The sequence below is a fragment of the Tachypleus tridentatus genome, unplaced genomic scaffold (assembly GCF_004210375.1).
Source record: "Tachypleus tridentatus isolate NWPU-2018 unplaced genomic scaffold, ASM421037v1 Hic_cluster_2, whole genome shotgun sequence".
NCBI classification, from domain to species: domain Eukaryota; kingdom Metazoa; phylum Arthropoda; class Merostomata; order Xiphosura; family Limulidae; genus Tachypleus; species Tachypleus tridentatus.
The window spans coordinates 17,537,492-17,563,777 of NW_027467782.1; the positions used below are offsets into that span (position 1 = coordinate 17,537,492).

At 33.1% G+C, this 26,286-nt stretch overlaps 1 long non-coding RNA gene across 8 annotated transcripts; it reads right to left on the bottom strand.

The window, feature by feature from the left end:
- Positions 1-3,662: 3,662 nt before the first annotated feature.
- LOC143242161 (uncharacterized) lies at positions 3,663-16,211 on the bottom strand. 8 transcript variants are annotated; one of them, XR_013022491.1, is made up of 3 exons: positions 15,985-16,211; positions 8,470-8,920; positions 3,663-7,185 (listed from the first exon to the last, which is right to left on the bottom strand). It is a non-coding gene; the product is annotated as an uncharacterized LOC143242161 (long non-coding RNA). The 8 variants fall into 8 exon arrangements; XR_013022494.1 differs by having other exon boundaries at positions 15,942-16,194; XR_013022493.1 differs by lacking the exon at positions 15,985-16,211 and adding an exon at positions 15,566-15,633.
- Between the last annotated feature and the right edge of the window lie 10,075 nt (positions 16,212-26,286).

A 26,286-nucleotide genomic window follows, 5' to 3' on the forward strand; every position in this document is an offset into this window, starting at 1 on the left:
CAAATGAAGATATCTGCAATCGGGAAATGGCGTCGTAATCAGCTGATCTGTGGGAACCTAGCGGCACCAAGCGGATTCCACTGGAGCCGCGCAATTCAAACAGTCCGCGTATTTTTTTAACAGACCTCGTATAACTGTTATAATTAATTTGTTCGAAAACATTAAACTACCAGTTTGGGAAATACTTTCCTATAAAAAATGATAAAGAGTTATAGGGAATAAAGCAGTTTTACCAACCAAAACTGTGGAATCATCAACAAGAACAAGATAATTTAATGGAAAAAGGATTTTAATTGGTTATCGCGATCTCAATATTCAAGCATTTTTTCCTTATGTGGAAAAATACCTTTTTCAAACTATTTTGTATTCGTGTCTAACCTCATTAACATCGCTAAACAAAGCACGTTAGCTATTCTAATGGTAAAAAGTATCTATTGTATATGTATTATTTTAATCGTTCCAGGAGTTTTCGTGATCCTGATGAGAGATTATGAAACACTGATTTCGCTCACTTGGACACTTCATCCTGGTGACGTAATTATAGAATTAAGTAGCGCTCGTGTCAGCGTGGAAAACACCACAGAAATCAGCAACAGAATAATAAAAACGAAGAATATATGTTTGACAATCCTGTGTCTTTCAGATCGGAAAGACAACTGAATATATGCAAAAGTACTTCAAATGGCATTTTCATTATAAATAGTAATTATCTGTGTAGTTATATATTTTTCATGTTAAATATTGTAAAATAATAAATTAAGAAAAGTTTAAATTGTATTCCTTATTGTATTAAATGTATTGCAAAATATTTTGTTTTGGATTTTATTCGTAAAAAGATGAAATTACACCAACAGAATTCAAGACAGACTTGCTGCAGAGGAATCAATCCAGAAAGAGATATAATTTCTGAACAAAGCTTCACTGAATATAACAGTTTTTTAAGAATTAAAATGTAAATAAAAAGAGCTCTCAGTAAATTTGTAATGTACGTTAGCAGCAAATGTAGATCTGGAAATGAAAAAGTGTGACTGATTGTCTCTCAGGAAGACAAGAGAACAAACAATGATGGTATTCTACTTACAGTTGATTGTTGGTGTGTGTGTGTGTGTGTATATATTGGTCTACATGCCTTATCCACAATCTTGTGTTTACAAATGAGTTATAGAATCTGTACTGTTGAGGGTGAGAAAGTATATAGTTCATTGTACTTACATTTATTTATGCATGACTAATGCTTGAACCTATTGTTCCATTTTTCACACATTCTACTTTAATTTCCAACTTTCAGTGCAGAGAACATACCTGTTCCAGAAGTACCCCATTTATGGGCTTTATTCATCTCAGAGTACATCTGTTCATTCTGGATAGTTAGTTATTCTGCTGTGCTTCTTAACTGACCCTTTTACCTTCATAGAGTGGAGATAATACCACATCAGAAGTTATTTTTTGACATCAAAATATAATTTCCCATTGGTAATTCACACCCACCCTCCTCATGGCTGGTGTTCTTCACTTAGAACAGGTCAATTCTTGACAGTGAGGAGTAAGAAGGAATAGTAGAGGGAGACAGATATGCCACAACTGGTGGAGAACAGTCACATGATATGCACATGTTTAGAAAAAGCATAAAGTTGATAGGGTATAAAGACTGATGCACTGATTACAAAAATATTTTTCAGCAAAGCTTAGAGTGCAAAGAGTAATTGAGATAGCTTTGTGTGATAGGAGATAGATACCTATCAAAAATACATTTTAAGTGTAAAAGTGTTAACGTTTGTATCTCAGCACAAGAGATTTGCATGTTTAACTGGTTGGTGAAATAAGTAAGAGCTTCAAATTTTTACACTGAGAATTAAAACTATTATATGAATTTTTGTCTTTGCAGAATATTGCTATTGAGATTCTGATAACCTTAAGTAAATCATTTGAAATATTTTATTTAATGATCCTAGAAATAAAGACAAAAATAAGAAAGAAAAAAAGAGCTGTTCTAAAACAACAACAACCAACTTAAAGACATTTTATGAGCCATTATGGCGAGGCTAAAATTTAAAATTTTATTTGAAGTTTGCTTTCTATTTTCTGTAAGAGCTTTATATCTTGTTGAACAACGTGATCAAATTTAAGAAGTCAAGGATTATAACTACTGTTATTCCAGGGGGATGGGGGGACTATACAATTTCCAACAAGATAATATACAACTCTCCTCCCATATAGTGAATACGGTGTTAAAATAGACTCTCAGTGGTGGGAATGATTTTCAATAACTTCTCGTAATGCCGTCTCACTCGCATGTGTGTGTTACCAAATATTAACGTGGTGAACCCCAAACCACGTGTAAAGTTACCTGCATTTAGAAACTGATTACCTTTACTGTAAAGACTTTTGAACGTATTATATGAATTTTATTCTCTTTCAACATAACTCCAGTTACGACAGAAAGTGTTCGTATCCCTTGCGTCCCGAGTAGTTTTTTGCTCATACCTTAAAAAGTATCACGATAAGGCTTATAGAAATATAATATATTACAAATATTATACCAATACACGTCTACATAAATTATTTTGTGAATTAAACACCAAATAAACTGATTGAGGTATGCAAGAAAGCATGTAGATAAACCCTTCACCCATTGGAAGAGTATTCTTTGGTCAGACGAAACTGACATCAAGCTTTTCGGCCACAATTACATTGATCTTAAAAGGGTCGAAGTAAATTCAGCCCACTCTGAACCTAAAGCAGTCACTAACACCAACCAACACTGCATGATCATATAAATAAAGAAAGGCAGAAGAAGTCAGAGAGCACCTGACACTCCAGAGTACATATGATACCCAAAACCCAAGAGAGAAAAAACAAAATGCAGTGCTCTATTTATTGTCTAATTTTGCCTTTTTCATTGACGTTTAACATTAACTTCCGACAGATGAAGATATCTTCCAAGATCAAAATTAAATATTTATTTGAATTTCGCACAAAGCTACATGAGGGCTATCTTCGCCAGCCGTCCCTAATTTAGCAGTGTAAGACTAGAGGGAAGGCAATTAGTCATTGCCACCCACTGCCAACTTTTAGGCTACTGTTTTACCAACAAACAGTGAGATTTACCGTCACGTTATAACGCCCCCACGGTTGAAAGGGCGAGCATGTTTGGTGCGACTGGGTTCGAACCTGCGATCATCAGATTACGAGTCGAACTCCTTAACCCACTTAGCCATACTAGGTACAAAGTGAAAGATATACTTAGTAATAGATATTAACTACTCAATAAAATAAGCTGTTCAAAGATGTTCAACTGTTATCTTTGTGAGGTTCACATGTTTCTCTTAACTAGGCCCTGCATGGCCAGGTGGGATAAGACGTGCGACTTGTAATCTGAGAATCGTGGGTTCGCATACCCATCGCGCCAAAATGCTCGCCCTTTCAGCCGTGGGGGCATTATAATGTAACGATCAATCCCACTATTCGTTGATAAAAGAGTAGCCCAAAAGTTTGCTGTGGGTGGTGATGACAAGCTAGCTTCCCTCTTCCTTTACACTGCTAATTTAGGGACAGCTGGCGCAGATATCCCTCGAGTAGCTTTGTGCAAAATTAAAAAAGAAGCACTTTTAAGTATCAATCATTTTCACCTACCCCATAAGAAATGGCTTGAAAAATATATGAATGATTATAACTTATTTATATTCAAATATAAATTTTAAGAAAAATACATTTCCTCATACCAAACATTTCTTATATTTTCTAGGACCCAATGAATAACTAAACCTTAACATCCTGTTAAAAATATTTCAATTTCATTTAAATTTGTACTCATATCTTAAATTGCCTTTATATATTTCCATTTTAAGATATTAGAATGATATTGAATAGGCTTCAACTGCTACTTATAAACAGATGTGCAAAAAATATTAGACATAAATATTCATACACAACAAACAATGCCCAAGATGAATACATATAAAAAGTGTTATATAACAAACAATCTTTTTCTGGTCACATTTTAAAGTTTTTTCTCAATTAAAAATAACTTATAAACCTTTCCATTTACACCTAGTAATACAGTATGACCTTTTTAGTTTGATGTAATAAGTGGCAATGAAGATTTATTAATCTATTAGAGTACTTTGTTTTAAATAAGGCACTATTTTTTACTACTTTAAGATTACTTGTCAACCAGTATGTACAAAGCATACTTTGTTTTGTTTCTATCTGCCACAAAAGGATAAAATCAAACACTGCAAATGTTTGGAATTGTTGAATACTTTGTGAAATATACAGACAATGGACACACATTACTAACAATTAATACAAAGTTATTACCGTTGGCTCACTGAACAAAGCAATTGTTAACCTTCTGTTTACACGTGGATAACAGAAAAGTAAAATTGAGTTCATCTTGGTGCTACAACTGTTTCTGTTTGTGCAATTATTATTCTAACAGTTACTGACAACAGTTACTGTCAACAGATTCATTTATACTCATTATTTTATCATTATGTTTAAAACTGGCAACTGTTAATAACTTCTGAATTCTTATATATTGGAAACATGTAGCATTTGAAGATCTGTTCATTTGGGCAAAGTTTAACATTCACTTTTGAAATGATAGTAAAACAAGTATGAATAATGTTAATACCAAACTTTATTTCACAAGTAGGATATTCTATATTTAATTAATCGGATTATCGTTAATATTTCAAAATATGACATACTATAAAAAATACAAATGTATTACTGTTGAGTGGCTCCTAGCACAACTGAAGTGATTCATTATTTTATGGTGTGAAGTATAAAAGCTCAGAGCTTTGGCTCTAAGTGAAACCAAGATTGCAAAAAAGTTAACCTTTTAAAAGTTTATGAAATTACTTATATTGAAAAATTAATTTAAACAGCAACTGTAACTTGGGACAAGTACTTTTGCAAGACAAACGTAAACAGTAACTGTCACTGGGTATGTGTACTTTTGCTAGATTACTTAAACAGCAACCATCACTATAAATGGGTAATTTTGCTTGTTAAATTCTATTTTAAACCTACACATCACCACCATCAATTAATTTTGAACAATTATAATGATTAGAAGTGATAACTTCAACAGTTTTAACAAGACTCAATGTCAGACAAATGTAACATCCTTAATAAGCATGAACCAAAGTGATGACAGTAAAACCAACTACAGTAGTTTCACAACTGCAAACTTACTTTCTTCCAAAGCTTTAAATTCATATTCGTAAAGTGACAAATGTGGCACACAGAATATTATACAACATTTTAGTTTATACCTGACAACATGTTCATATTTGATTGTTCCTGCACTAAATGAACAGTGTATATTTCAGCTCTGACTTGTAAAAATTAATATTTCCAAGAGAAGATGTGGCAAATACAACAGTAGAGAGTTTGGATTACTGCAACAATTGAAATATTCAGATACTTGTATTTGAAGAAAAAAATACTATACACTGTAATAACTTTGAAATACCAAAAATTATTCTTAATTCAACATCACAGTAAAGAAAACATCTTGACAACAACAGAAAAGAAAAAGCCACAAGGGACATAATTTTAACTTGGCTGGTGTAGCATCAATGGAAACCTTCATTTGTTAAATAAACAGTCTGAGTAACATATGTTACTGTGTTTTGGTAAGATATTTTATATAGTTCTAAAAACAAGTAAAAGAAAAGAAAAACATCTGTAAGTAATCCATAACATGAAAAATCTTCAAACCTGCTATCAAAGTATGCTCTACAGCTAAGGAAAATATGGACCTCATAATTCAATAGTAGTACCTCAGATCCAAGGAAATAATAGATATGATGAATTACAAAATTTTCCTCGTATAAATAATTGTTATTATTCTGTATTGAGTTTGATTAACTTACTGTCTTGCCTAGAAAAAAATTATTTTAAACTACGATATATAAATAAAATAGAAGCTTTTCTAAGAGATTTTGAATACTTGTCCAAAAAATAATACTTAACTTTGTACACTTGTCTTTCTACTTATGTTTCAACAACTATCATCCAGGTAGTTCTAAACTTAAATATTACATTATATTTTTCCTTCTACTTATTACTACCAATCACTTAAACTGGTATCAAATTGTTTTGTTTCTTTTTCTTGGAAATTAAGTTTGAATGGTGCATGAAGGAAACTTCAGAAACAAACACACTGAGAAATCGGGGCCTCCCAAAAGTGATTACTTGTTGTGCTTCAATTCTTTAAACCTGTAATTTGTTGCACATTTTGCTGGAATTATTTTAATGATTCCCTTAAAACTGCCACCATACTTTATGAAATTTCAATTTTCTTAATTTTACAGACAATAACATGATTCGGGCTAGTTTTCAGTTAAAGAGACGTACACATTGTCAGATGCTGTCACTGTTCGGTGGATAAAATCAGGATTTTTGGCTGAATACTGGCAGCATCCACTCAGGTTTAAGGAATTAATTCAGAAGGAGAATTTTCTCAAAAGAAAGTTTCCAAAAGCAATGAACCATCATAAAACACAAACTTTGAATTCAAGTCTACATTTTTTTTTTACAAATAAACCATTATCAGTTACACATAATGGTGTATAGAAGTACAGATTTCGTCCTTTTTATTAAAGGAGAATACATTTAGTTAACCAAATACTCCACCAATTTCACAGTACTGTATTTTGACTATTAAAAGCTGTACTTTGACGCATTCACTGAACATATTCATAAGTTCTTTTCTTCCAACAATACTGGAAATTTCCATTCTTATACAAAATAGACAGAATAATAATAATCCTCAGACCAAATATACTGAAGAAATCTAACTAACTGTAAACATTATATAAACAAAAGAATGACTGAAATGTTTTGTAGATATCAGATATTTAGACTAGTTAGAACAGTTTATCAGTAGATTCTTTGTATGATGTGGTCATACTGAAACAGATATGTATTTTAATTGCTCCATTATAAATTCCTACTTAGTTTTGCATTGCCCCAGGATTATCTTGTTACTTTTTGTTATGAGTCAGCCTCTTGGACTTGATCTGAGACAGCACTTCATATCTCAATGAATTTCTCTTGTGCTACCTCTTTCTCCCCAGGATATTTATGCTCATCAGGATGTCACTGTATGGAGAGTATCCGGTAACGAACAGTGATCTCTTCCTGTATAGCACTGGACTACAGATTTGAAACCTAAAAATGAGAGGAAAATATTACTTTTATGACTTTCAATGCAAGTTCATTTTGCTACAGTTTGAGCATTTGAAATAATATCTTACCATGCAGCTCTGTACCATAGGTAGTGCAAGAGGTAAGTAAAAATGTATCTCAGGATGGCTGGTATAGGTATTAACTCTTTTATTAATAAAGCAGAGAACAATGTTTCAATCTTCTTGGGTTACCTGAAGATGACTTAAGAAGGTCAAAATGTTGTTCTCCACTTTATTAGTAAAACTGTTAATGCCCATACCAGCCATTCTGAGATACAAGAAGTAAGTTTGTCCAGGACACAAACTTGAAGGGGCACTAATTACCAGCTTGACTAACAAAGTGAACTTTTTGGATTTGGTTTGAAGAGAACTGGATTTATATGTCTCACAGAACACTAACAGACATCTGTATGATTTACAAGAAACAAATCTGTTTTTATAATGTGATCTGAAATGTATAAGGAGACTATGATAATATGCAGAACCAAAACCTGGCCTTTTGTACCAGTAGAAATCAAGCTTCCAAGACACAACTGGAAGCAGTTATGGAGGATGTCACCATTGACCTTTGATCAGATGTTCTGTGTGTTTCCCATTTACTATAACAAGAGTATACAACCAATGCAACGTGTGACATGCTGAATCACACTGGCTTGCAAATTTTCCTTTATGGTTCATTACATTACCACAAATGTTAGTTATGATAAGTTCCACCAACACAATAGGTTGTTGCTTTAGCTTCCACCTTATTAATATCTATTTGTTTTCTCTTTCCAGTATCATGATCTGTGTCACAACCAAGAACTGGTTATAACACAAATCATACAGGAATAACTTTAGCAACCAAATGTTTATTTATAAAGATACAAATGCATGTGATGTTCTAAATGTGTTTTTAACACATTCATAAAGCAGAACCAATTACATAAATTTAAATGTTGGACGTCTATAAAAATTGGTTTAGATTCATTTTATCACTTTATGTATGAGAAGAGGGAAGAGAAAAAGGCAGATAAGCATTGTTCATTTTACTAGCCTTAATATGAGCACTAAAAACAGATATCAAAGTTTGTCTTACAAAAGTGAAATAAATAAGCTATTATACTAAACATATTTTTTACATTGTTTATACATTTCTTCGGTTATTTCTAGTCAAAAGTAAATATGACAACAAAACCTGTCTAAATGATATATTAATTTATCACAGAAATAAAACAACAGGAATAAAATATTAAAATGTGAAAATTCAATTTATTTGGATTATTACCTTTAAAGCATTTCTCTCTACTTGCAGATCAAATGCTTGAATTAATTGGTGCCATATTTCTTTCCAACCATTATACTGAGCAAAGACATAAATATCTTTCATGACAGATTTAACTTCTTGTCACACAAGACTTGTGAAAAAAAAATCTTAACTGCATCTCTCAACACTTCATTTCATTTCCGTTCTGATCTGTTACAGTGCAGTTGAAATATAGCCATGAAGTCCAGAGAGAGATGTACAATGCTCTACAAAAAGAAAGGACCAAGAGTCGTTTCGAGATGGAACGTCTAGGAAGGGGTTTTCTTTGCCATTTCTTAGAATACCAGTTAAAAAAACACTGAGAAGACACAGTTTAGGTCCCAAAAGTATAATGGGTATGTCAAGTAGGCACCTAACAGTGGCCACCAGAAGGAGCCTTGTTCTCGTCCAATGTTTCCAACAGGATGAATACCTGAAGAAAAAGTATATGCACACTCAAGTCATGTTCTTTACAAAAGAACAGCTATTTCAGAATTTCCTCTAACATCACTTTTTTAAAAACAAAATACACAAATAACATAACAATGAATGAAATGGACATCTCAGACTGACTATATTGTAAGATAAACATAACAAAAATACTTCAACAGTATTAAAGTAAAAGATGATCTATAAATCAAATTATTATTCAGCGAATGGTTAATTGGACTGCACTCTACCAAACTGCATTAAGCGTGGGATATGCACTGTGTATCCTCTTACACTTTATAACATATCAACATATTAAGAAAACAAATCAATTTTAAGACTTTTATGTTTATTTTTAAAACCAAAACTCAGTAAATAAAAATAATGTAAATAATAAATTACTAATTATATTCAAGCTAAAGAATATACTGCACCTTTCATCAACTAAATTATGGTGAAAAGTAAATCTTTATTTTTGTATATTTCAAGCACAAACTGATAAAAAAGCATGAAACAATGTTTGGAAAGATTCAACAGTAAGATATAATTAGAACAGGAGGTAAAAAAAAAATTAATTCTACAGTAAGTTTGCAAAGCAGAAGGTACTGATAAATAGTTTACAATAGTTGGGATCTTTTAAAAGCCTGTTTTGAAACGTTTTCAATGGGTATATTTACAGTAACTGTGCACTGTAGTAACTTTCCATGTCTGATGGTGATACTAAAATGTAGGAATTGTTGAGATTTTGTTTTCAAACTTATAAGAACATGGACAATCTTAGTGAGTGGATAATAACTTGAGTAATATAAAGTTGGGTGTGAAACTCTGGAAAGAACTTGTATTTTAGGTGAGAGGAACATAAAGGCATTGTATAGAAATAAAATAAATTAGATGTGATAAGTAAGTAAACAGATTTCTCAAATTTATGTGTAGAAATTCTGAAAAAGGTATGCTATATGTGCACTCTTTCATCAAACATTAAGAACCTGCTAAAGTCCTGATTTGATCAACCACACATTGGAGCATATTTAAGCAGTGAAATACAGTCTGAAGTACAAACTTAAGAGTTAAATAACAGGATAATAAATAAAAGACTCTAACTCCTATTTTAGTTAGACCTGGTAGTTAGGGTACCTAACTTACAATCTGAGAGTTGAAAGTTCAACTTCCCATAAATGAACATGTTTGACTTACACAGCTGCCAACTGGCTTGCAAATATGCTGGCCGACCCAAAGTAAGTTCAGATTATGAGCATAAAAAAAAAAAGAATAATGATTACTTTAGCCATAAACTAAGGCATGTACATATTTTCATAAACTAGTTCTTTATGGGTTTCAAACACATAATATATAAAAAAATAGCATGCTAAATATATTTTCTGTCTGCTACACATCAGTAACAATGAGGAATTTTTCAATATCAAAACTTATCAGTTGGAGGTAATATATGTTGAATGTACATTTAAAATTCTATTTTATTTTACATTAAATAAAAAAAACATTTTTGTCTGTCTCCATAGACTAATAATGTACAGCTAAACACAAAACATTTCTTGGCAGTACCTAAGAGAATGCAAGTTAATTAGGTCTAGGGTAGGATGGATCATTAAGTTGTAATTACTTTCAGAACAAAATGCTTATAAAATGGCATAACATTGCTTTATCACCAATTACATGTATATGTTATCAGATCACCTCTGAAACTATAATATACAACTTCTTTTTAGCATTTCAAATGATCATATAATAAACTTTTATATATATGTAGACTTGTATATGATTTATTTCATCTATGACCACATGTGTACTTGTTTGTGATAAATTGTAACATGCACGTGAGTTATACTCATTAACAAAAATATCAATCAATAGACAAAGTCAATTACGTCAATCAACAGAATTTGCAATCTGAAGCAAATCACAACAAATGTCAAGCAGACAGCTTAAATGTTTAAAGATATGACTGTTCTATACAATTCATACATTTATATTTGAATAACAGACAAACTTTTGGTTTCACATATACTTTTTCTGAATATGTGCATGAGAAACAATACCTAAAGTGTATAATCAACATATATGTACGAAGCTTCCTGTGATCTCATGAAAACCACTCACATTTCACAGGATGATATCTGCTTGTTTTCCATTTGTTATCAACTTACACCTGCAACTTTCTCACATTACTAACTCATATTCAATACAGATGCATAAGTTACATCTGATAAATTATCTAAACATTCGACTGAAACAAGTCTATGTTGTCTCCAGTGTACTGAAAAACAGGTATTTCTCATACAAAACTAAAAGCACCAGTGGTATATAATGTTTTATGAAGTCATCACAGTTTTAACAGAAGCCCAATCAACAACACATCCAACTTCCTTGAGTCACTATTTCAGAACAATTTCCAAAATTAAATACACTAAAAACAGTCTGTTCATCCTTCAGTAATAATAATAATATAGAAAAACGTAACCCAGTACTTTCAGAGATACTTTTTAAAAAAATACTCCACACAGCTATTAAACATTCACAAACTCTCTTTACCTACTTCGAAATGAAACAGCAATAACAAAGGTAGGACAGTACTGATACTCCAAATATATCGTTTATTTTCTCAATACTAAAAAAACATATATCTAAATCTTGATACCATTTACTGTTTACTCATTCAAATTGTCTTTTTTGAACTTATAAAACACTACACACAAATTTGTGAAAAACCTGTCATTTATGGTACAGTTCTGAATACAAAGAAAGAAAGAAAGGTATTTTCTGCAACATTTATAGCAAACACCTAGGCTGGAGTCCTATAATGTTTAGGCATAGTCATAACTAATTCAGAACTGCTAACCAAGTGGAAGAAAACTAGTCAACACCAGAATCACTTAATAATATGCTACTTGTAACCAAATATCAGGTATAAGATTCACCACACAGCTGAAAGTATGTTCAGTAGCATAAGCTATTTTCAGACTACACTTTATACCATACACTGTAACAGAATGTAAAAAATTAATAATTTGGTGGTAAAAAATAACAAGACTGAATAATTAATACTAGTTGAAGCACCAGAGCCAAACAATATTTATCTGTGTTTTAAAGAGTCAAAGATCAGACACATGTGAACAGAAAATTGCCAGGTGACTTATCAATGATGTTACTTCTATTTTTAAAGGGAATAAAATAGTTACTCTGGAAATTGCAGACCAGTTAATATTTGTTACATTAGTATGTGAAGAATTCTAAACACATCTAATGAAATAAACTTGGCAAAAATTCTAATGAAATACAAAATATCTAGGTTATCTTGGAGATTTGGTTAGTGTAGCATAAATAAGAAAGGCCTTCAATGGTTTTACTGTCTTGAAATGTTTACATGTTCTACAGTAATTCCTGTACATTGAATCCAAATATGATATCCATTTTCTACCATCACATATAGATTTTCCACAACATGTCATATATACTTCAACACAAGTGATTCATTAAAATAATGACAACCAATATTGACCAAGTAGTCTTATCAATCTTTCTAGAACCCACAAGAAACACATAATAAAACACATAAATGTTCACTTAAGTAAATGAAATAGTAATTTCATCTAAGTTAGTTTTTTCTACTCCACGATTTGTAAGACATCCTTATGCGATAGAAAATATATATATATATATATTATTTTTGAAATTTGCATATATGAATTATGGCAAATCTATAAATAAAACCAAAACTTTTATGAAGTTCAAATTCATAAGCCTGTGAAATCAGTTAAAAACATTAGAATTTCCCTCTTTTCAACTACACTATGTAACCAAATTTTTACTTTTTCTTCTTCCTGGGCAGAAAGTGTTATTTCCCAATGGCTTATGCCTAAAGTAAATGGAAATGACCTATTTTTCTCTTCAAACTGCTTTTGTGACCTGGGAGTGTATAACGAAAACATAATGGAAGACTGTATTTGAGGCTAATACTTGAAAGTGATTTATATTACAGTCACAAATCTAAAAGAAAACTACTCACTTCTTAACATTTGTGTATAACTTTACTGTAGATACATGTGAATCTTCATACATATGTTGCTTTATTCAGTCCTTATGTAAATAAAAATGTGCAAATTTGCCTGTTTTTACATAGAAAATAGGTTAGTTTCTAAATTCATTATCCAGGTCACAAAAGCAAAGTTTGAAGGGAATAATGGCCATTTTCTCTAGTTTTACAACATAAGTAATTAAGAAATAGCATATGCTATCCAGGAACAAAATTTGTGTTGCATAGTGTTATCCAAATAATCAAAATATTATCATAATTTAGTATTACCATTGTGAGTTAAATTCAAGGTTGCTCAGCTGAACTAATTAGTATTGTGACATATGAAAAGAATCAACTGATCAAAAGTGTAGTATTTCTCATTATTTTATTTTTATGTCAATTCAAGTACCAGATGAGAACAGCTCAAGAGTTTAGTAAAATAAATTAATGAGCCCAATGATTAATTAATTATCAAATTCAAATAACTTTCTTGCTCTAGTGAAACATGCTTTCATAAAGAAAATCAAAGATTCATTGAATGTAAATCTATCCTTATTAATCTATCAAGTCTTATTTTTTGAAGATTTTATTGTAAAGGTTGTGGACTGAGAGCTCTTTATTTCAAAAACTAATTGGGCTGGAATTTGCTAATCGATTAATAGTCGTACCTCATATCCTTAATAGATAACATTCAACCAAACGATTATTCTCATAAGATACATAAAAAACAAACAAAAATACTTATGATATTAAATGTTGGATTTTGACACCTGTGGTGGGCACAGCAAAAATAGCCCATAACGTGGCTTTGCATTTAACACTTACTGTTTCTTACCACTGCTCCCTGTTGTGTATACTAACAACAGCATCACTAGGCTCTTCCAAACCTTACTGTTGTATATACTAACATCACTTGTCTCTTCCAACCCTTCTGTTGTACATATTAGCAACAACATCTAGTGTATTAAGTATATATGTAACTACAGCTGATATAAAATAGTATAAAAACTGACTTTTATTAAGTACAACTTTTTCCTTTGTTTTAGAGGACCAGTAAATTGTATAATACAATCACATTTAGTTCTAATACATTCCACATGTGTGTGTGTGTGTATATATATATATTATCACTATTTACAAATAAATCTTTAAATTTCACTTACTTTTCTTAAAACACAGAACAGTTACAGTGATTTATGACTATTATCTTAGTTTCTCTGTAAATACCTACACGATCTACTTTTTAACTTTTCCTGTATATAAAACTACACTATCAGTATTAGCTGACAATAAGTAGTAAGTGTGTTAAATTGCCAAATCTAACATGTATTGTTGAATGAATTTAGTAAAGCTATTTTATGATATCTTTTTATCATGTAGTCAGTTTATTATAGATTAACCTTCTGGTAACAGACATATGAAACTGTAATAATGAAATAAAACCTACTCAGAGTAGCTGAAAACACCTAATTACAGTTCTCACAGTGAGTGTTAGTTAAACTTAAAATGGTAAACTGACTCTGGTTCTGAGTCTTGTTTTCAGATTTTACTGATTATTCATATCACATCACAATTAGTAGTAAGTATAAATACCTACTGACAATACTGTTTAATAAAAGATATAATCTGACAACCCCACATATCCAACTGCAATATGGATCAGTTTGGGTGTTTCAATACTGGTTTATAAATACTGTTATTGTTACATAATGTAATTAATTACTTTTAATTTTGTAATGTTAATAAAAACGACACACATGTAAGGGCTCATTTCATGAAGCTTACCTAACAATGAAAATTAGAATGAGTAATTTGAAATGTGAAAGAAACTAAAAAAACAACTAAAAAGTAACATAAATGGACATAAACATTTATAAGAAAATGTTTTCAACTACAGAAATTAACACTATCAGAAGTCAACATATACTGCAAAGTTGTGTATGGAATTGAGAAGTAATTATTACACATCTCTACCAGTAACAAGTTATGAAAATGTTAACATAACGTGAACTTGTTTTTCTTACCATCCTGGAGAGCTTTCTGACATTTAAGCAACCAACAATGGATGTATAACATCTTTATAATATTAGATCTACACAGTTCATACGCTTACTCGTAGAGTACCAAGAAAGATGCCATCAAACACTCTGTATGCTTCCTAGAGATGTTATGTTTTGGAATTTCGCACAAAGCTACTCGAGGGCTATCTGTGCTAGCCGTCCCTAATTTAGCAGTGTAAGACTAGAGGGAAGGCAGCTAGTCATCACCACCCACCGCCAACTCTTGGACTACTCTTTTACCAACGAATAGTGGGATTGACCGTCATGTTATAATGCCCCCACGGCTGAAAGGGCGAACATGTTGAGCGCGATGCGGGCGCAAACCCGCGATTACGAGTCGCACGCCTTACGCGGTTGTCCGTGCCAGGCCCTCCTAGAGATGCACAGCTGATGACTAAACAATTAACGTATACAGTCACAAATACAATAACTTCTTTCGAAGGCTCTCTCATTAATGTTTAATCTACTTAAAATGTATCCTCTATTATGGCTAAAATAATTAATATTTCTGTTATCTTAATATTTCAGACACAGTAACACCCCTTATAAACATTACCTTTCATGGCTAAATCATTTCTAAAATTCAAGCACACACACTTATATGTGTATGTGTATATATATATATTATTTTATAAACTAAAATTAAAATATTAATTAATGGCATACAGTTTTAAATCAAAATATTAATTAATAACAAAAATTATTAAATTAAGATATTAATTAATAACAAACAGTATTAAATTAAAATATTAATTAATGACACAGTATTACATGTAAGTCACATATAAAGGAAATTTATGCTCTGCAGGTTAAAGTTTAAGGATCCTTAATATATAGCAGACTTAGGATAAATTTTGCAAATACTGATTGATTGAATGATTAATTGGAATTAAGCACAAAGCTACACAATGGGCTATCTGTGCTCCGCACACCTCGGATATCAAAATCCGGTTTCAAGCAATAAGTCCGACGTACCAGTAGGGACGATTTGCAAGGATAGTTAAGACACGAAGAAGAACGAAAAACTCGAACTATATATGCAAAAACGGCTCGTTTGGGTTGAGAAAATATTTTACATAGAAGAGCGAACAACGTTTCGACCTTCTTCGGTCATCGTCAGATTCACAAAGAAAGAGGTAACTGACCGGAAGCTGACCACATGTTTGAAAGGGGTTGTGTAACTGTGTGTCGAAATGTAGAGGGCGGTATTAGATGTTTGAATATATAATTTTATTTATTTTATTATATTAATATAGGTATAATGTGGTCAGCTTCCGGTCAGTTACCTCTTTATTTTATTCTTTAACTTACCGTGAGAGGGGAAGGTCGAAATATCTAGTCTCATTTTTCGATCTCAGTTCAGGCTTAGTTGTTGGACCTGTTTTAACGATGACTACTGTCTTGGCTTTTCTCCAGTCACAATCATGTCAGTGCAGATTTATTAGCTAATCTTACTGGTTTGGGGATCCTTATTATATTTATTTGTTCTTTGAACGTGTTTTAAACCAACCAATTGAAATTTCCAGAGGATCAAATTGTTCTATGAAACTTTTCCTTGTGATTGAAAGATTAGTCAGTGTATTTAAACTTTAGATACTTTTAAATGCAAGTGAGCTTACAATAAAAAGTAAAGGAGCTACGTAACTTTGGTAAAATGGGAGAAGGTGTGAAGGTCTTACATCCATATATGTACAAAACATATCTTTGAGATGTCTCTGGTACAACCAAACAGCACCATTTTAAACATTCTGAAGAAACATGTCTCTGCTAGTGCTGTATTGCTTTGGCATTTCTTTCCTTTTCTGGTGATCTAGTTTTCGAAATAAGGAATAATACATTTTATTTATAACTTCTCCATTGTCGGTTCCAAGTCCAGTTGGGTAAAGATGGTGTTTGTCATCAAGGCTGGCAACTTGGACACAAAAACATTATAAAACAAATATGAATAAGAATCACGTGGTATGTCAGAGAGTTAGGATATCCCCCTCTAGTCGATGCTGCCTCCTATTCCCCAGGCGGGTTTTTAAAATTAACGGATACCGCTGAACCGAAAGTGGTTAAAGAAGAGATCTGGAAACTAAGGATAGTAACATGGAATGTCGACAGAATGACTGGTAGAAACAGAGAACCAACAGATGTACTAGAAAGAAGAAAGGCAAAAATTACGTATATTAAAGACACGAAGTGGAAAGAACAGAGTACAAAAAACATAAGTGAAAGCTAAGAGCTGTTACACTCGGGATGATCAAAAGGTAAGAGCAATTTTGGAATTGAATTAGATAGTAATTTAAGATGGAAGTGGTCGAGTTGAGAAAACGTCGGATTGATTCATGCGCGTGAAGGTGGCAACTGAGAATTGGTTGAAGAACTTAGTGTCTGGTTATGGTCTGCAGATAGAATGCTCCGTCGATAAGTTGAAGAAAAACTACAGGATATAATCGTAGGGATGCCAGAAAGTGGAATGTTGATGGTGGGAGCATACCTGGGTAAGATAACAAGTGGAACACACGAGAAGAGAATATATGGAATAAAAAACGTGTAAGGAGAGATATGACTAAAAATGACAGGAAATGAAATGTATTCCTGACAAATACCGGATTCCGAATGAGAGTGATACCTTATCACTTACAGAAGGTACCAGTACCAAAATCAGATTGGTTACATCATAGTCCAAATGGAGGACAGAAAAAAAAACGTTGAATGTTAAGTGATGCCAGGAGTAACAGTATCCTACGAACATTGAATGTACATAATGAATAATAAGAATTAGGAAAAGAGGAAAGAACTCGAGAATATTAAGGTGTGGAAGGAGTGATGAAGAGATATACAGAAAGAGCTGAAAAAAACTGAACCAAACAGCTTGATGTATGGTGGTGGAATGAAAATGAACAGCAAACTATCAAGTAGAAAAAAGCCTTCAAGGAACAGAAGATGACGAATGATGGCTATTCAAGAATGGCGTACAAAAGGTAAAATGGAGGGAAGAGACCGGTGGTAATGGCGAAGAATGAGATAATTAAAAGTTTGTATGACAACATAGATATCAAAATGGGAAGGAAATTATAATGGATTTAACTTTATATTTTTAATTTAAGACCTACGCTTGTTTTGTTTTTTTTTTTTATAGCAAAGCCACATCGGGCTATCTGCTGAGTCCACCGAGGGGAATCGAAGCCCTGATTTTAGCGTTGTAAATCCATAGACTTACCGCTGTACTATTGGGGGACACTTGTTTCAGTATAGTTTTCTTTTTTGCATGTGACGTATATTGATGGGTGTGGATTGTCCTGGATGTTCATTAATTTTTTACAATATTCTTTAGAATAAGCATCAACAATATTTGTTTCACGAAAACACTAGCTCATTTTCAAACATTCAGGAACATCGTGTTAATCGTATAATAGCAGCTAACCAAGAGATAATACAAAATTATTCTTGGTCAACTACAGTCAGTATACAATAAGCCTCGGCAGCTATAATTGTGATTAACGCTTGTTAACTGGAAAACTACAGAAACTGACCAGGAACGTTTACAGATTTCGAACCTTAGAAACTGTTTAACGTCAGTAAATTTCGCACGTTAGAATTTCTAAAAGTACGTTAAATATTGTCACTGATGAAACATACGTGTGCTTCAAACTTCGAATCCCCGTCGCATCAAACACGCTCGCCCTTTCAGCTGTTGGGACGTTATGACGTGGCACACAGTCCCACTACTTATTGGTGAAAAGTAGTCCAAGAGTTGACGACGGGTGGTGATGACTATTTGCCTTCTTTCTCGTCTTACACTGCTAAATTAGGGACGGTTAGTGCAGATATCCCTGGTGTAGCTATGTGCAAAATTAAAACAAAACCAACAAAAACAACCAGCTTCAATCTCAGCTTGCCGTCAAGAGAAGTGTACAGGTGTATCAACAAAGAGTTTATTCGTTCTCTATGAACGTGGATAAAAGATTCAGTTCTAGACCAGATATAAAACTCAGTATTCTTTATAAGTTTGTAAAACTATTGTATGTAAATCATCATTTGTAATTACTATTAATAATAACCGTGTAGTTTTGAAATTCAAAAACAAACAATACATCATAATTTTGAAGAAATAGCCAACGGATAGTAATTATGCACGTGAAATCATGGTATATATAAGCAAAAAAAAACAAAAAAACAACTTCGTCTAACGGTGTTAACATAAACGTTTATACTGTATCTTGTTTACCATATATGGATTACCAATAATTTGTTTTCATTTTCTAAATGAAATCTATAGTAGAAATATTTTTTTCTCTATTCACTGTTCCACCTTCTAAGTTAACAAAAGTGTCATAGAACTACCCTGATTTATTTGTCCGAGCATCGGTGTCAAGTATTTGTAATCGAACAGCTGCTTTGACCTCATTCCTGCACAGTTGACCAGAACATCAAACTGCTCAGCTTGCTGTAATTAAAAGTAATTAATTTCGTCAACTAGTAAAACATTATTCATCCATAAATGTACAGAGTTAAAAATAGCTTAGGATGATAATACAGTTAATCCTAGGATTAAAAAACAACTCACCGAATTATCATGGTGACATTTAGAAGCTGAATATTGAGTAACATATCGTTGGTTGGTTGGTTTAATTCAACATTTGTCGCTTGTAAGGTGTCTTAATTATCTGCTGTTTAATCTCTATTCAGAGGAAGTTTCCCAACATCCGAGGCAGCATGGACAAGAAGGACTATCGCCTGATTTTCCTTTACAACTTGGACGAAAAGCTACCGAAACTACATAGGAGCATCAATCAGACATTCAGCCATGGATCTGTTACTGAATGCACAATTCGGCATTGGTTCCAAAGACTTCGACACTGAGATAAAAGTCTTGAAGACCACGAAGGTTGTGGAAGGAAGCCATTCTTAGATAAAAACACATTAAGGGAAGCAGTTGAGACAGACCCTTGTACAACAGTACGTGAGCTGGCAGAAAAGCTAGACACAAGCAAATCAAACATTGTCAACTATCTTAGCACGATTGGAAAGACGAAATGTTGGATAAGTGGGTTACGCACAAACTAACTGAAAGCCAACAAAATCAGTATTATAAGACCTGTTGAGAATGACGTTCCAAAATTGAACGAATTGGTAATCGAGGTTCTGCCTCATCCACCTTATTCCCCAGACCTTCACCTTACAGAATTTAATTTTTTCAAGCACTTTGACAATTTTTGAACAATAAATGCTTTAAAAACCAAACAGCTGCAAAAGAAGCTTTCAGGAAGTTCATTGGCCATAGAGACTCTGAATTGTACAGCAGGGACATAAACAATATCGTTACACGTTGACAAAAATGTGTTGAAGCAAATCGCTGTCACTTTGATTAAAGCATGTTTTACAACAATGGTTTATACTTTTTCAAACTTCGCAATTTAAAAACGACATTTATTTCCGTACAACCAGATATAATACATTTATTCGTAGGATATAAAATACTAACAGTTATAATACAGTTATTCCTAGGCTGTAAAATAATTAATAGTTATTATAAGGGTTCTTGTAAAATAAAAGATAAATAATGGCGACAATCATGGTGCGCTAAGAACAAGTAGATCCAAGAAGTCTTAATAAAACTGGAATAGAAACCCTTATTACCCGAGCTCTTTTGAGAGATGGACCTTTCTTCTTCAGGGGCAATCTGGAATGCCCAGTATAATTGAACGAGCATTATATAAATATTTAGTTTAGTAACATAAATAGAAACATATTGGGTTACCAAGTTAAACACTGTTCAACGTTTCTGAATTAATCTAGATCCAGGAATCAGTGATCTCCATTAGTTTTATCTCTGTCAGAAAAATAACTTTATTTTGCACTTACTTTTTAATGAAATAATTATTGTTTTTAAATTGATTTATATAAACATATCTTTATAAATCACTCTCCAGGTGTTGTCTATACTTGATTTGTATAAACATGTCTTTATTAATCACTCTCCAGGGGTTATCTATACTTGATTTATATAAACATATCTTTATTAATCACTCTCCAGGTGTTATCTATACTTGATTTATATAACATATCTTTATTAATCACTCTCCAGGTGTTATCTATACTTGATTTATATAACATATCTTTATTAATCACTCTCCAGGTGTTATCTATACTTTTTTTTACTTAAACACCTAAACACAGTTTATAACAACACACACATATTTTATCCAAAGTTAAAATACCACCAACATATTTTCATATACAGATAAGACATCTGCCACATAGCAGGGGAAATGAGACGCTTACAACACTACACAGTGAAATAAACACTTCCCGGAAAGTTCGATGACCTGTATGACGTTACTAAACTAAATCTTTATATATAACTCGTTCAATTATACAAGGCATTCCCAGATTACCCGAGAAGAAATAAGGTCCACCTCTCGTAAACGCTCGGGTTATAAAGGTTTCTATTTCAGTTTTACTGGCTATAATAAGTTATCCCCATGATAAAAAAATAACTAATAGTTATAACACAGATATTCCTGAGATAAAAATACAGTAAACTCTCGTTGTAACGAAGTCGTAGGGACCAAAGAGAATTGTTCGTTACAAAAGAAGTTCGTTAAAAAGGATTTTTTTTCATTCACTAGCCAAGTCTGGTAATGGTAGACCCTATAACTGACGGCTGGTGCAGTACCGGTAATTGGATTATACTCAGAAGTCACACGTGTGTAAACACTTAAAACACATTTAATGAATTTCAAAAGGACAATTAACAGCACTTGTAAAAAAAAAGCATGTAAAAAAAATAACATTCATAATATAGACATATGTAATTATAATGTACAGGATACAAACACCAGCAAGAACGTCTAACTGGAGTCACTTGAAATATTGCTCAATGCTTTTTTGCCAACATCTGTCCCTCTGGCACTTGGTCACAAAACGCTCCATCATATTTACTTGAGAGATAAACTGTCCTGCGTTAGCCTGGTGTTCAAGATATCTCTGAAGTTGCAGGCACATCTCACGAGCTGCAGAATGTGTTGGGATGGGGGGTTCCTCATTGTCGTCATCTTCACTGTCATTTTCTGGTGTCTGTTTATTTTGCACTATGGCCACAATATCACTGTCTGTCAGGGGCGCGCTATTGATCAGATCATTATCAGCAGTCTTGTAGTCCTCTGCTGTGCCATCCACCGTAAACCCAGAGTCATTCAGCCGTGTCAAGAGCTGGGCCAATGGTATGTCATCCTCGGGGTCCTCACTGTTTTCTGCTGGCTCTGGAGAGGAGAAGCCACAAGTTATGAAGCAATTGGCTATGGTTGATTGCTTTACCAATGACCAGGCAGAGCGTAGCAGTCGCATGGCTTCAAGCACAGTCACAGTGAAAACACTTTTATTGTCTATTGAATCAATAAGACGCTGTAGCAGTAGGGTGCGGTAATGATGTTTTAGATTGGTGATGATGCCTTGGTCCATGGGCTGTGTCTTGCTTGTGGTATTGGGAGGCAGGAACACCAGCTTGATGGCCTTAATTCCAGTGGGGTTGGAGTGGGCGGGGCAGTTGTCAATTATCATAAGGATCTTTCCTTTCTGCAGCACAAACTTTCGGTCAAGTTCTCTCAGCCACTCGGTGAATAGATCTGATGTCATCCAAGCTCGCTTGTTGGCTTTGTATGGTGTTGGCAGGGTTTTGACGTCTTTGAAGCAACGCGGTTTTGCTGCCTTTCCTAAAAAAAAAAAAAGAAAGAAAATGTACATGGTTAATGTCTTGAAATTAAAAATTAAACATTTACAAGTCAATAATCTGAAGAAAATCATAAAATAACAACTTCTATAGAAAACACAGGAAAGTATTTTTACCTGCTTTTGACACTCACCTATGACAAGTAAAGGAAGCTTCTCGGTGCCGTCCATATTGGCGCATACCAAAACAGACAGCCGCTCCTTCGCTCGCTTCCCGCCGTGACAGGAGTCTCCCTTGATAACAAGAGACTTGTCTGGCAGAAGTTTAAAGAATAAGCCAGACTCATCTGCGTTGAAGACATCCCGTTGGCAGTGCTGTTGATGTCCACTGGTTTGTTTGCTCTGGTTCTACACTACCAGACTCACCACAGATCGTACGAAATTGAATGTCGTGTCTTTTTTTGCCATCACTCATGCAAAAAGTCAGCGATTCCCATTTGATCAGCAAGTTTTTTTTGCCTTTGCTTGCATAACAGGTCCAGAGATAGGAACATTCTCTGATCTAGAATTTTTGAACCACAGAAGCAATGCCGCTTCTAGGTCAGAATGTTTTGCAGTTTGCATGCGTTTTCTATTGGGACAAAAGTTGTCTCGAGAAGATAATATGGCCTCTTTATTTTTCAACCATGTTGACAAAGTGTTCAGAGGCACATCAAATGCTTTTGCTATTTCTGTTTTTGTTTTAACTTTTTTTCAACTTCTTCTATTGCTGCAATTTTAGTTTCTATCGATACAAGCTTGCGCTTTGCCATGATCAATGATTAATGATCTGTTTAAGTTGACTGTGATTAGCCTTTTATAGGCTACAGCATGCAGGCTGCCCAGGCATAATCTACTCAAGCCATAATCTGAAAATTTTATATCGAAGCTAATGTTTGCTGGGAAGGCGGGTGAGTTGGGGCGGGCAGGGGTTTAAAGTGTTACTGACCATAATTGTAAAAACATTGGTAGGCTAATCTACTACCCCATCTGCAGTCCGCTATTTCTCAAGTGTAAGATTTTGATGGTGGCACCACACATTGTTGCGCGGAGACTGACTAATTGCACTTGCTAGCAGCTTAGCGGGTGGTCGGCAGCCGGCAGCGGTGACAATTAATTTAGGGAAGAAGAGAAAAATAAATATCTTCGTACCTGGTTTGATACAAAGGATGTAATATTGATGCTTTTCACACCCTAAAGGACTATAATTATACATCGTTACAAGCCGACACTTCGATACATGCAGTTCGGTTCAAGGGGCTTTTGTTACTATGTATTTATATGGACAGTTGGCCGGACCAGTCAACAACTTCGATACAAGTGATATATTCGGTTCTAGCGACTTCGAAAGAATGAGAGTTTACTGTAGTTAAGATACAGCAATTCCCCATATAAAAAATAATTATCTATTGTACAGCTATTGTTAGAATAAAAATAATTAATAGTTCTAATTTTAAAGAATGCCTTAAAGTATAATATGTAAAAGAATGGAACACTTTTTAATAGTAACATTCATCTAATTAATGTGATTAATTATTCTGTTTTTGTAGCTTTTGTTTTAAGATTTAAAAAATATTTTTCTAGTTCTTGCTATAGTGATAAGTCAGTGGTAATAATTCTAAATATTCTGAAGTGGATTGGGAGAGTGTTTATAATCTAGTTTTGTAGGTGTCTGCAACTTTCTAAAATACAATCTATTTCCATTTTCTATTATGAATTATAAGTCGAATAGCGATGATTGACATTACACGTAAGTTACTTTAATTGATGTCTTCTAAAAACATCTTCAGTTTTTTGCTTGAATTGGTAAGTATAACTGCACTCACCTGTGTGCTCGTTGATCATAGTGTTGTAATGTATTTCTATTTTCTGAGTGCTTCTGTTGAAGCCGTCTGGCGGTGGGACAAATGCAATCAAGTTTGCAACTTACACGAGCATAACGAATAGAAATACACTAAAATAACAATATAAAAATGAAATTAAAAAAACTTTAAAGAAATTATCCACAGGTACAGCTTAACGTAATCTTTAAAACCACAAAGCAAACTAAGATTCATATTTTCTCTTAAAGTTTTCCTCCAGAGAGAACTATTACTAATTTACACCAATAGATGGCATTAAAGCATGAATATGTTATATTTCAATAAGTCGGATGATCCAGTTTAAAGGCGGAGCCTATGTACAGTACTATCTCTATTGCATTGATAAAATCTCACGTGACACGCATATAACTAACTCTTCCTATTAGAACTCGCTTGCTATTTCGAATTCTACTCAACAATTGGTCAAGCTAATATTTAGGAACGCATACAAGCCAATTATAGTATCCCATAATAAGTAAACTAATTTTCTGGAATGGAAACAAGCCAATCATAACACCCACAGAAATATAAAACTAGTAACAATAAAAGTAATTGCCACTAATAAACAACACAGTCAGATTGCTGATCTTCATGTTTATTAGTGATCTACAGAGAACTGTACAGTAATATGTTCTTGTATTCTTGGTTTCATAACGTTACGATCTGTATTATCTGAAGTATGAGTTTCGGTTTTATATATTTTGTAGTTTGTGTTGTTCTTTACAATAGATATACTTTATCTACAAAATAAATATTATATCGTCAAGCTAAAGTTATGTTATTGAATTACAAATTATCTTAGCTGAGTACATAAAAAGAGAAACTAACACCTCATATTATTTTCTGATATTTAGTTCAGCGATACATGAGCCTACATAACTTCATCAACACACAAGATACTGTACAGTCAGTCACTTTGAATATAATAAACTTATATTTTTAGATGGACCTTATAATATAAATTGAAAATGCCTCAAATGAAGAAAGTTAGTGTAAAATTCTTTGCTCATAAAAGGTATGTTGCCCGGTTATCAACAGAGTTTCTTACCATGTAGAAAACGAAGCCTATGTTTAATTCCTTCTTAGTTGTATTCACACACGCTTTTTAGCTTTAGAGTTATTGTGCAATAAAAACTATTATTTTATTATTGCATATATATTTACGTATGTAAAATGTCAACTTTGTATGCATAGTGAGAACACGGTGATTGGTGACATCAGTTTCATTTTACATATTCAAGAAATACTATCACCTTTAGGAAAGGCCACATTCTACACAGAATTAGGTAAACTAACCTGCCATAATATACTTATAGATCACTGGAAACTAACACTATTATAGATAAACGTGAAAAAGTTCAATTTTCAAGAGAAATATAAATCTGTTCTTGACAAACAATACATAATTAGGCATGTAATAAGTTGTTTTATAAACGATAACTTTAACTATAGCAGTCATGTGTCCCTACCCTAACAGCCTAAGAAACGCTCCAGGAGACACGAAACAATTACATGCATGTCTTATTTAGAACATTTAGTTGGTAAATAAAGTTTCTTGGTCTGGCATGGCTAGGTGGTTAAGGCGTTCGGCTCGTAATCTGAAGGTCGCGGGTTCGAATACCCGTTACACCAATAATGCTGATACGTATTAAACTTCGATTTTAGGGCCCGGCATGGCCAAACGCGTAAGGCGTGCGACTCATAATCTGAGAATCGC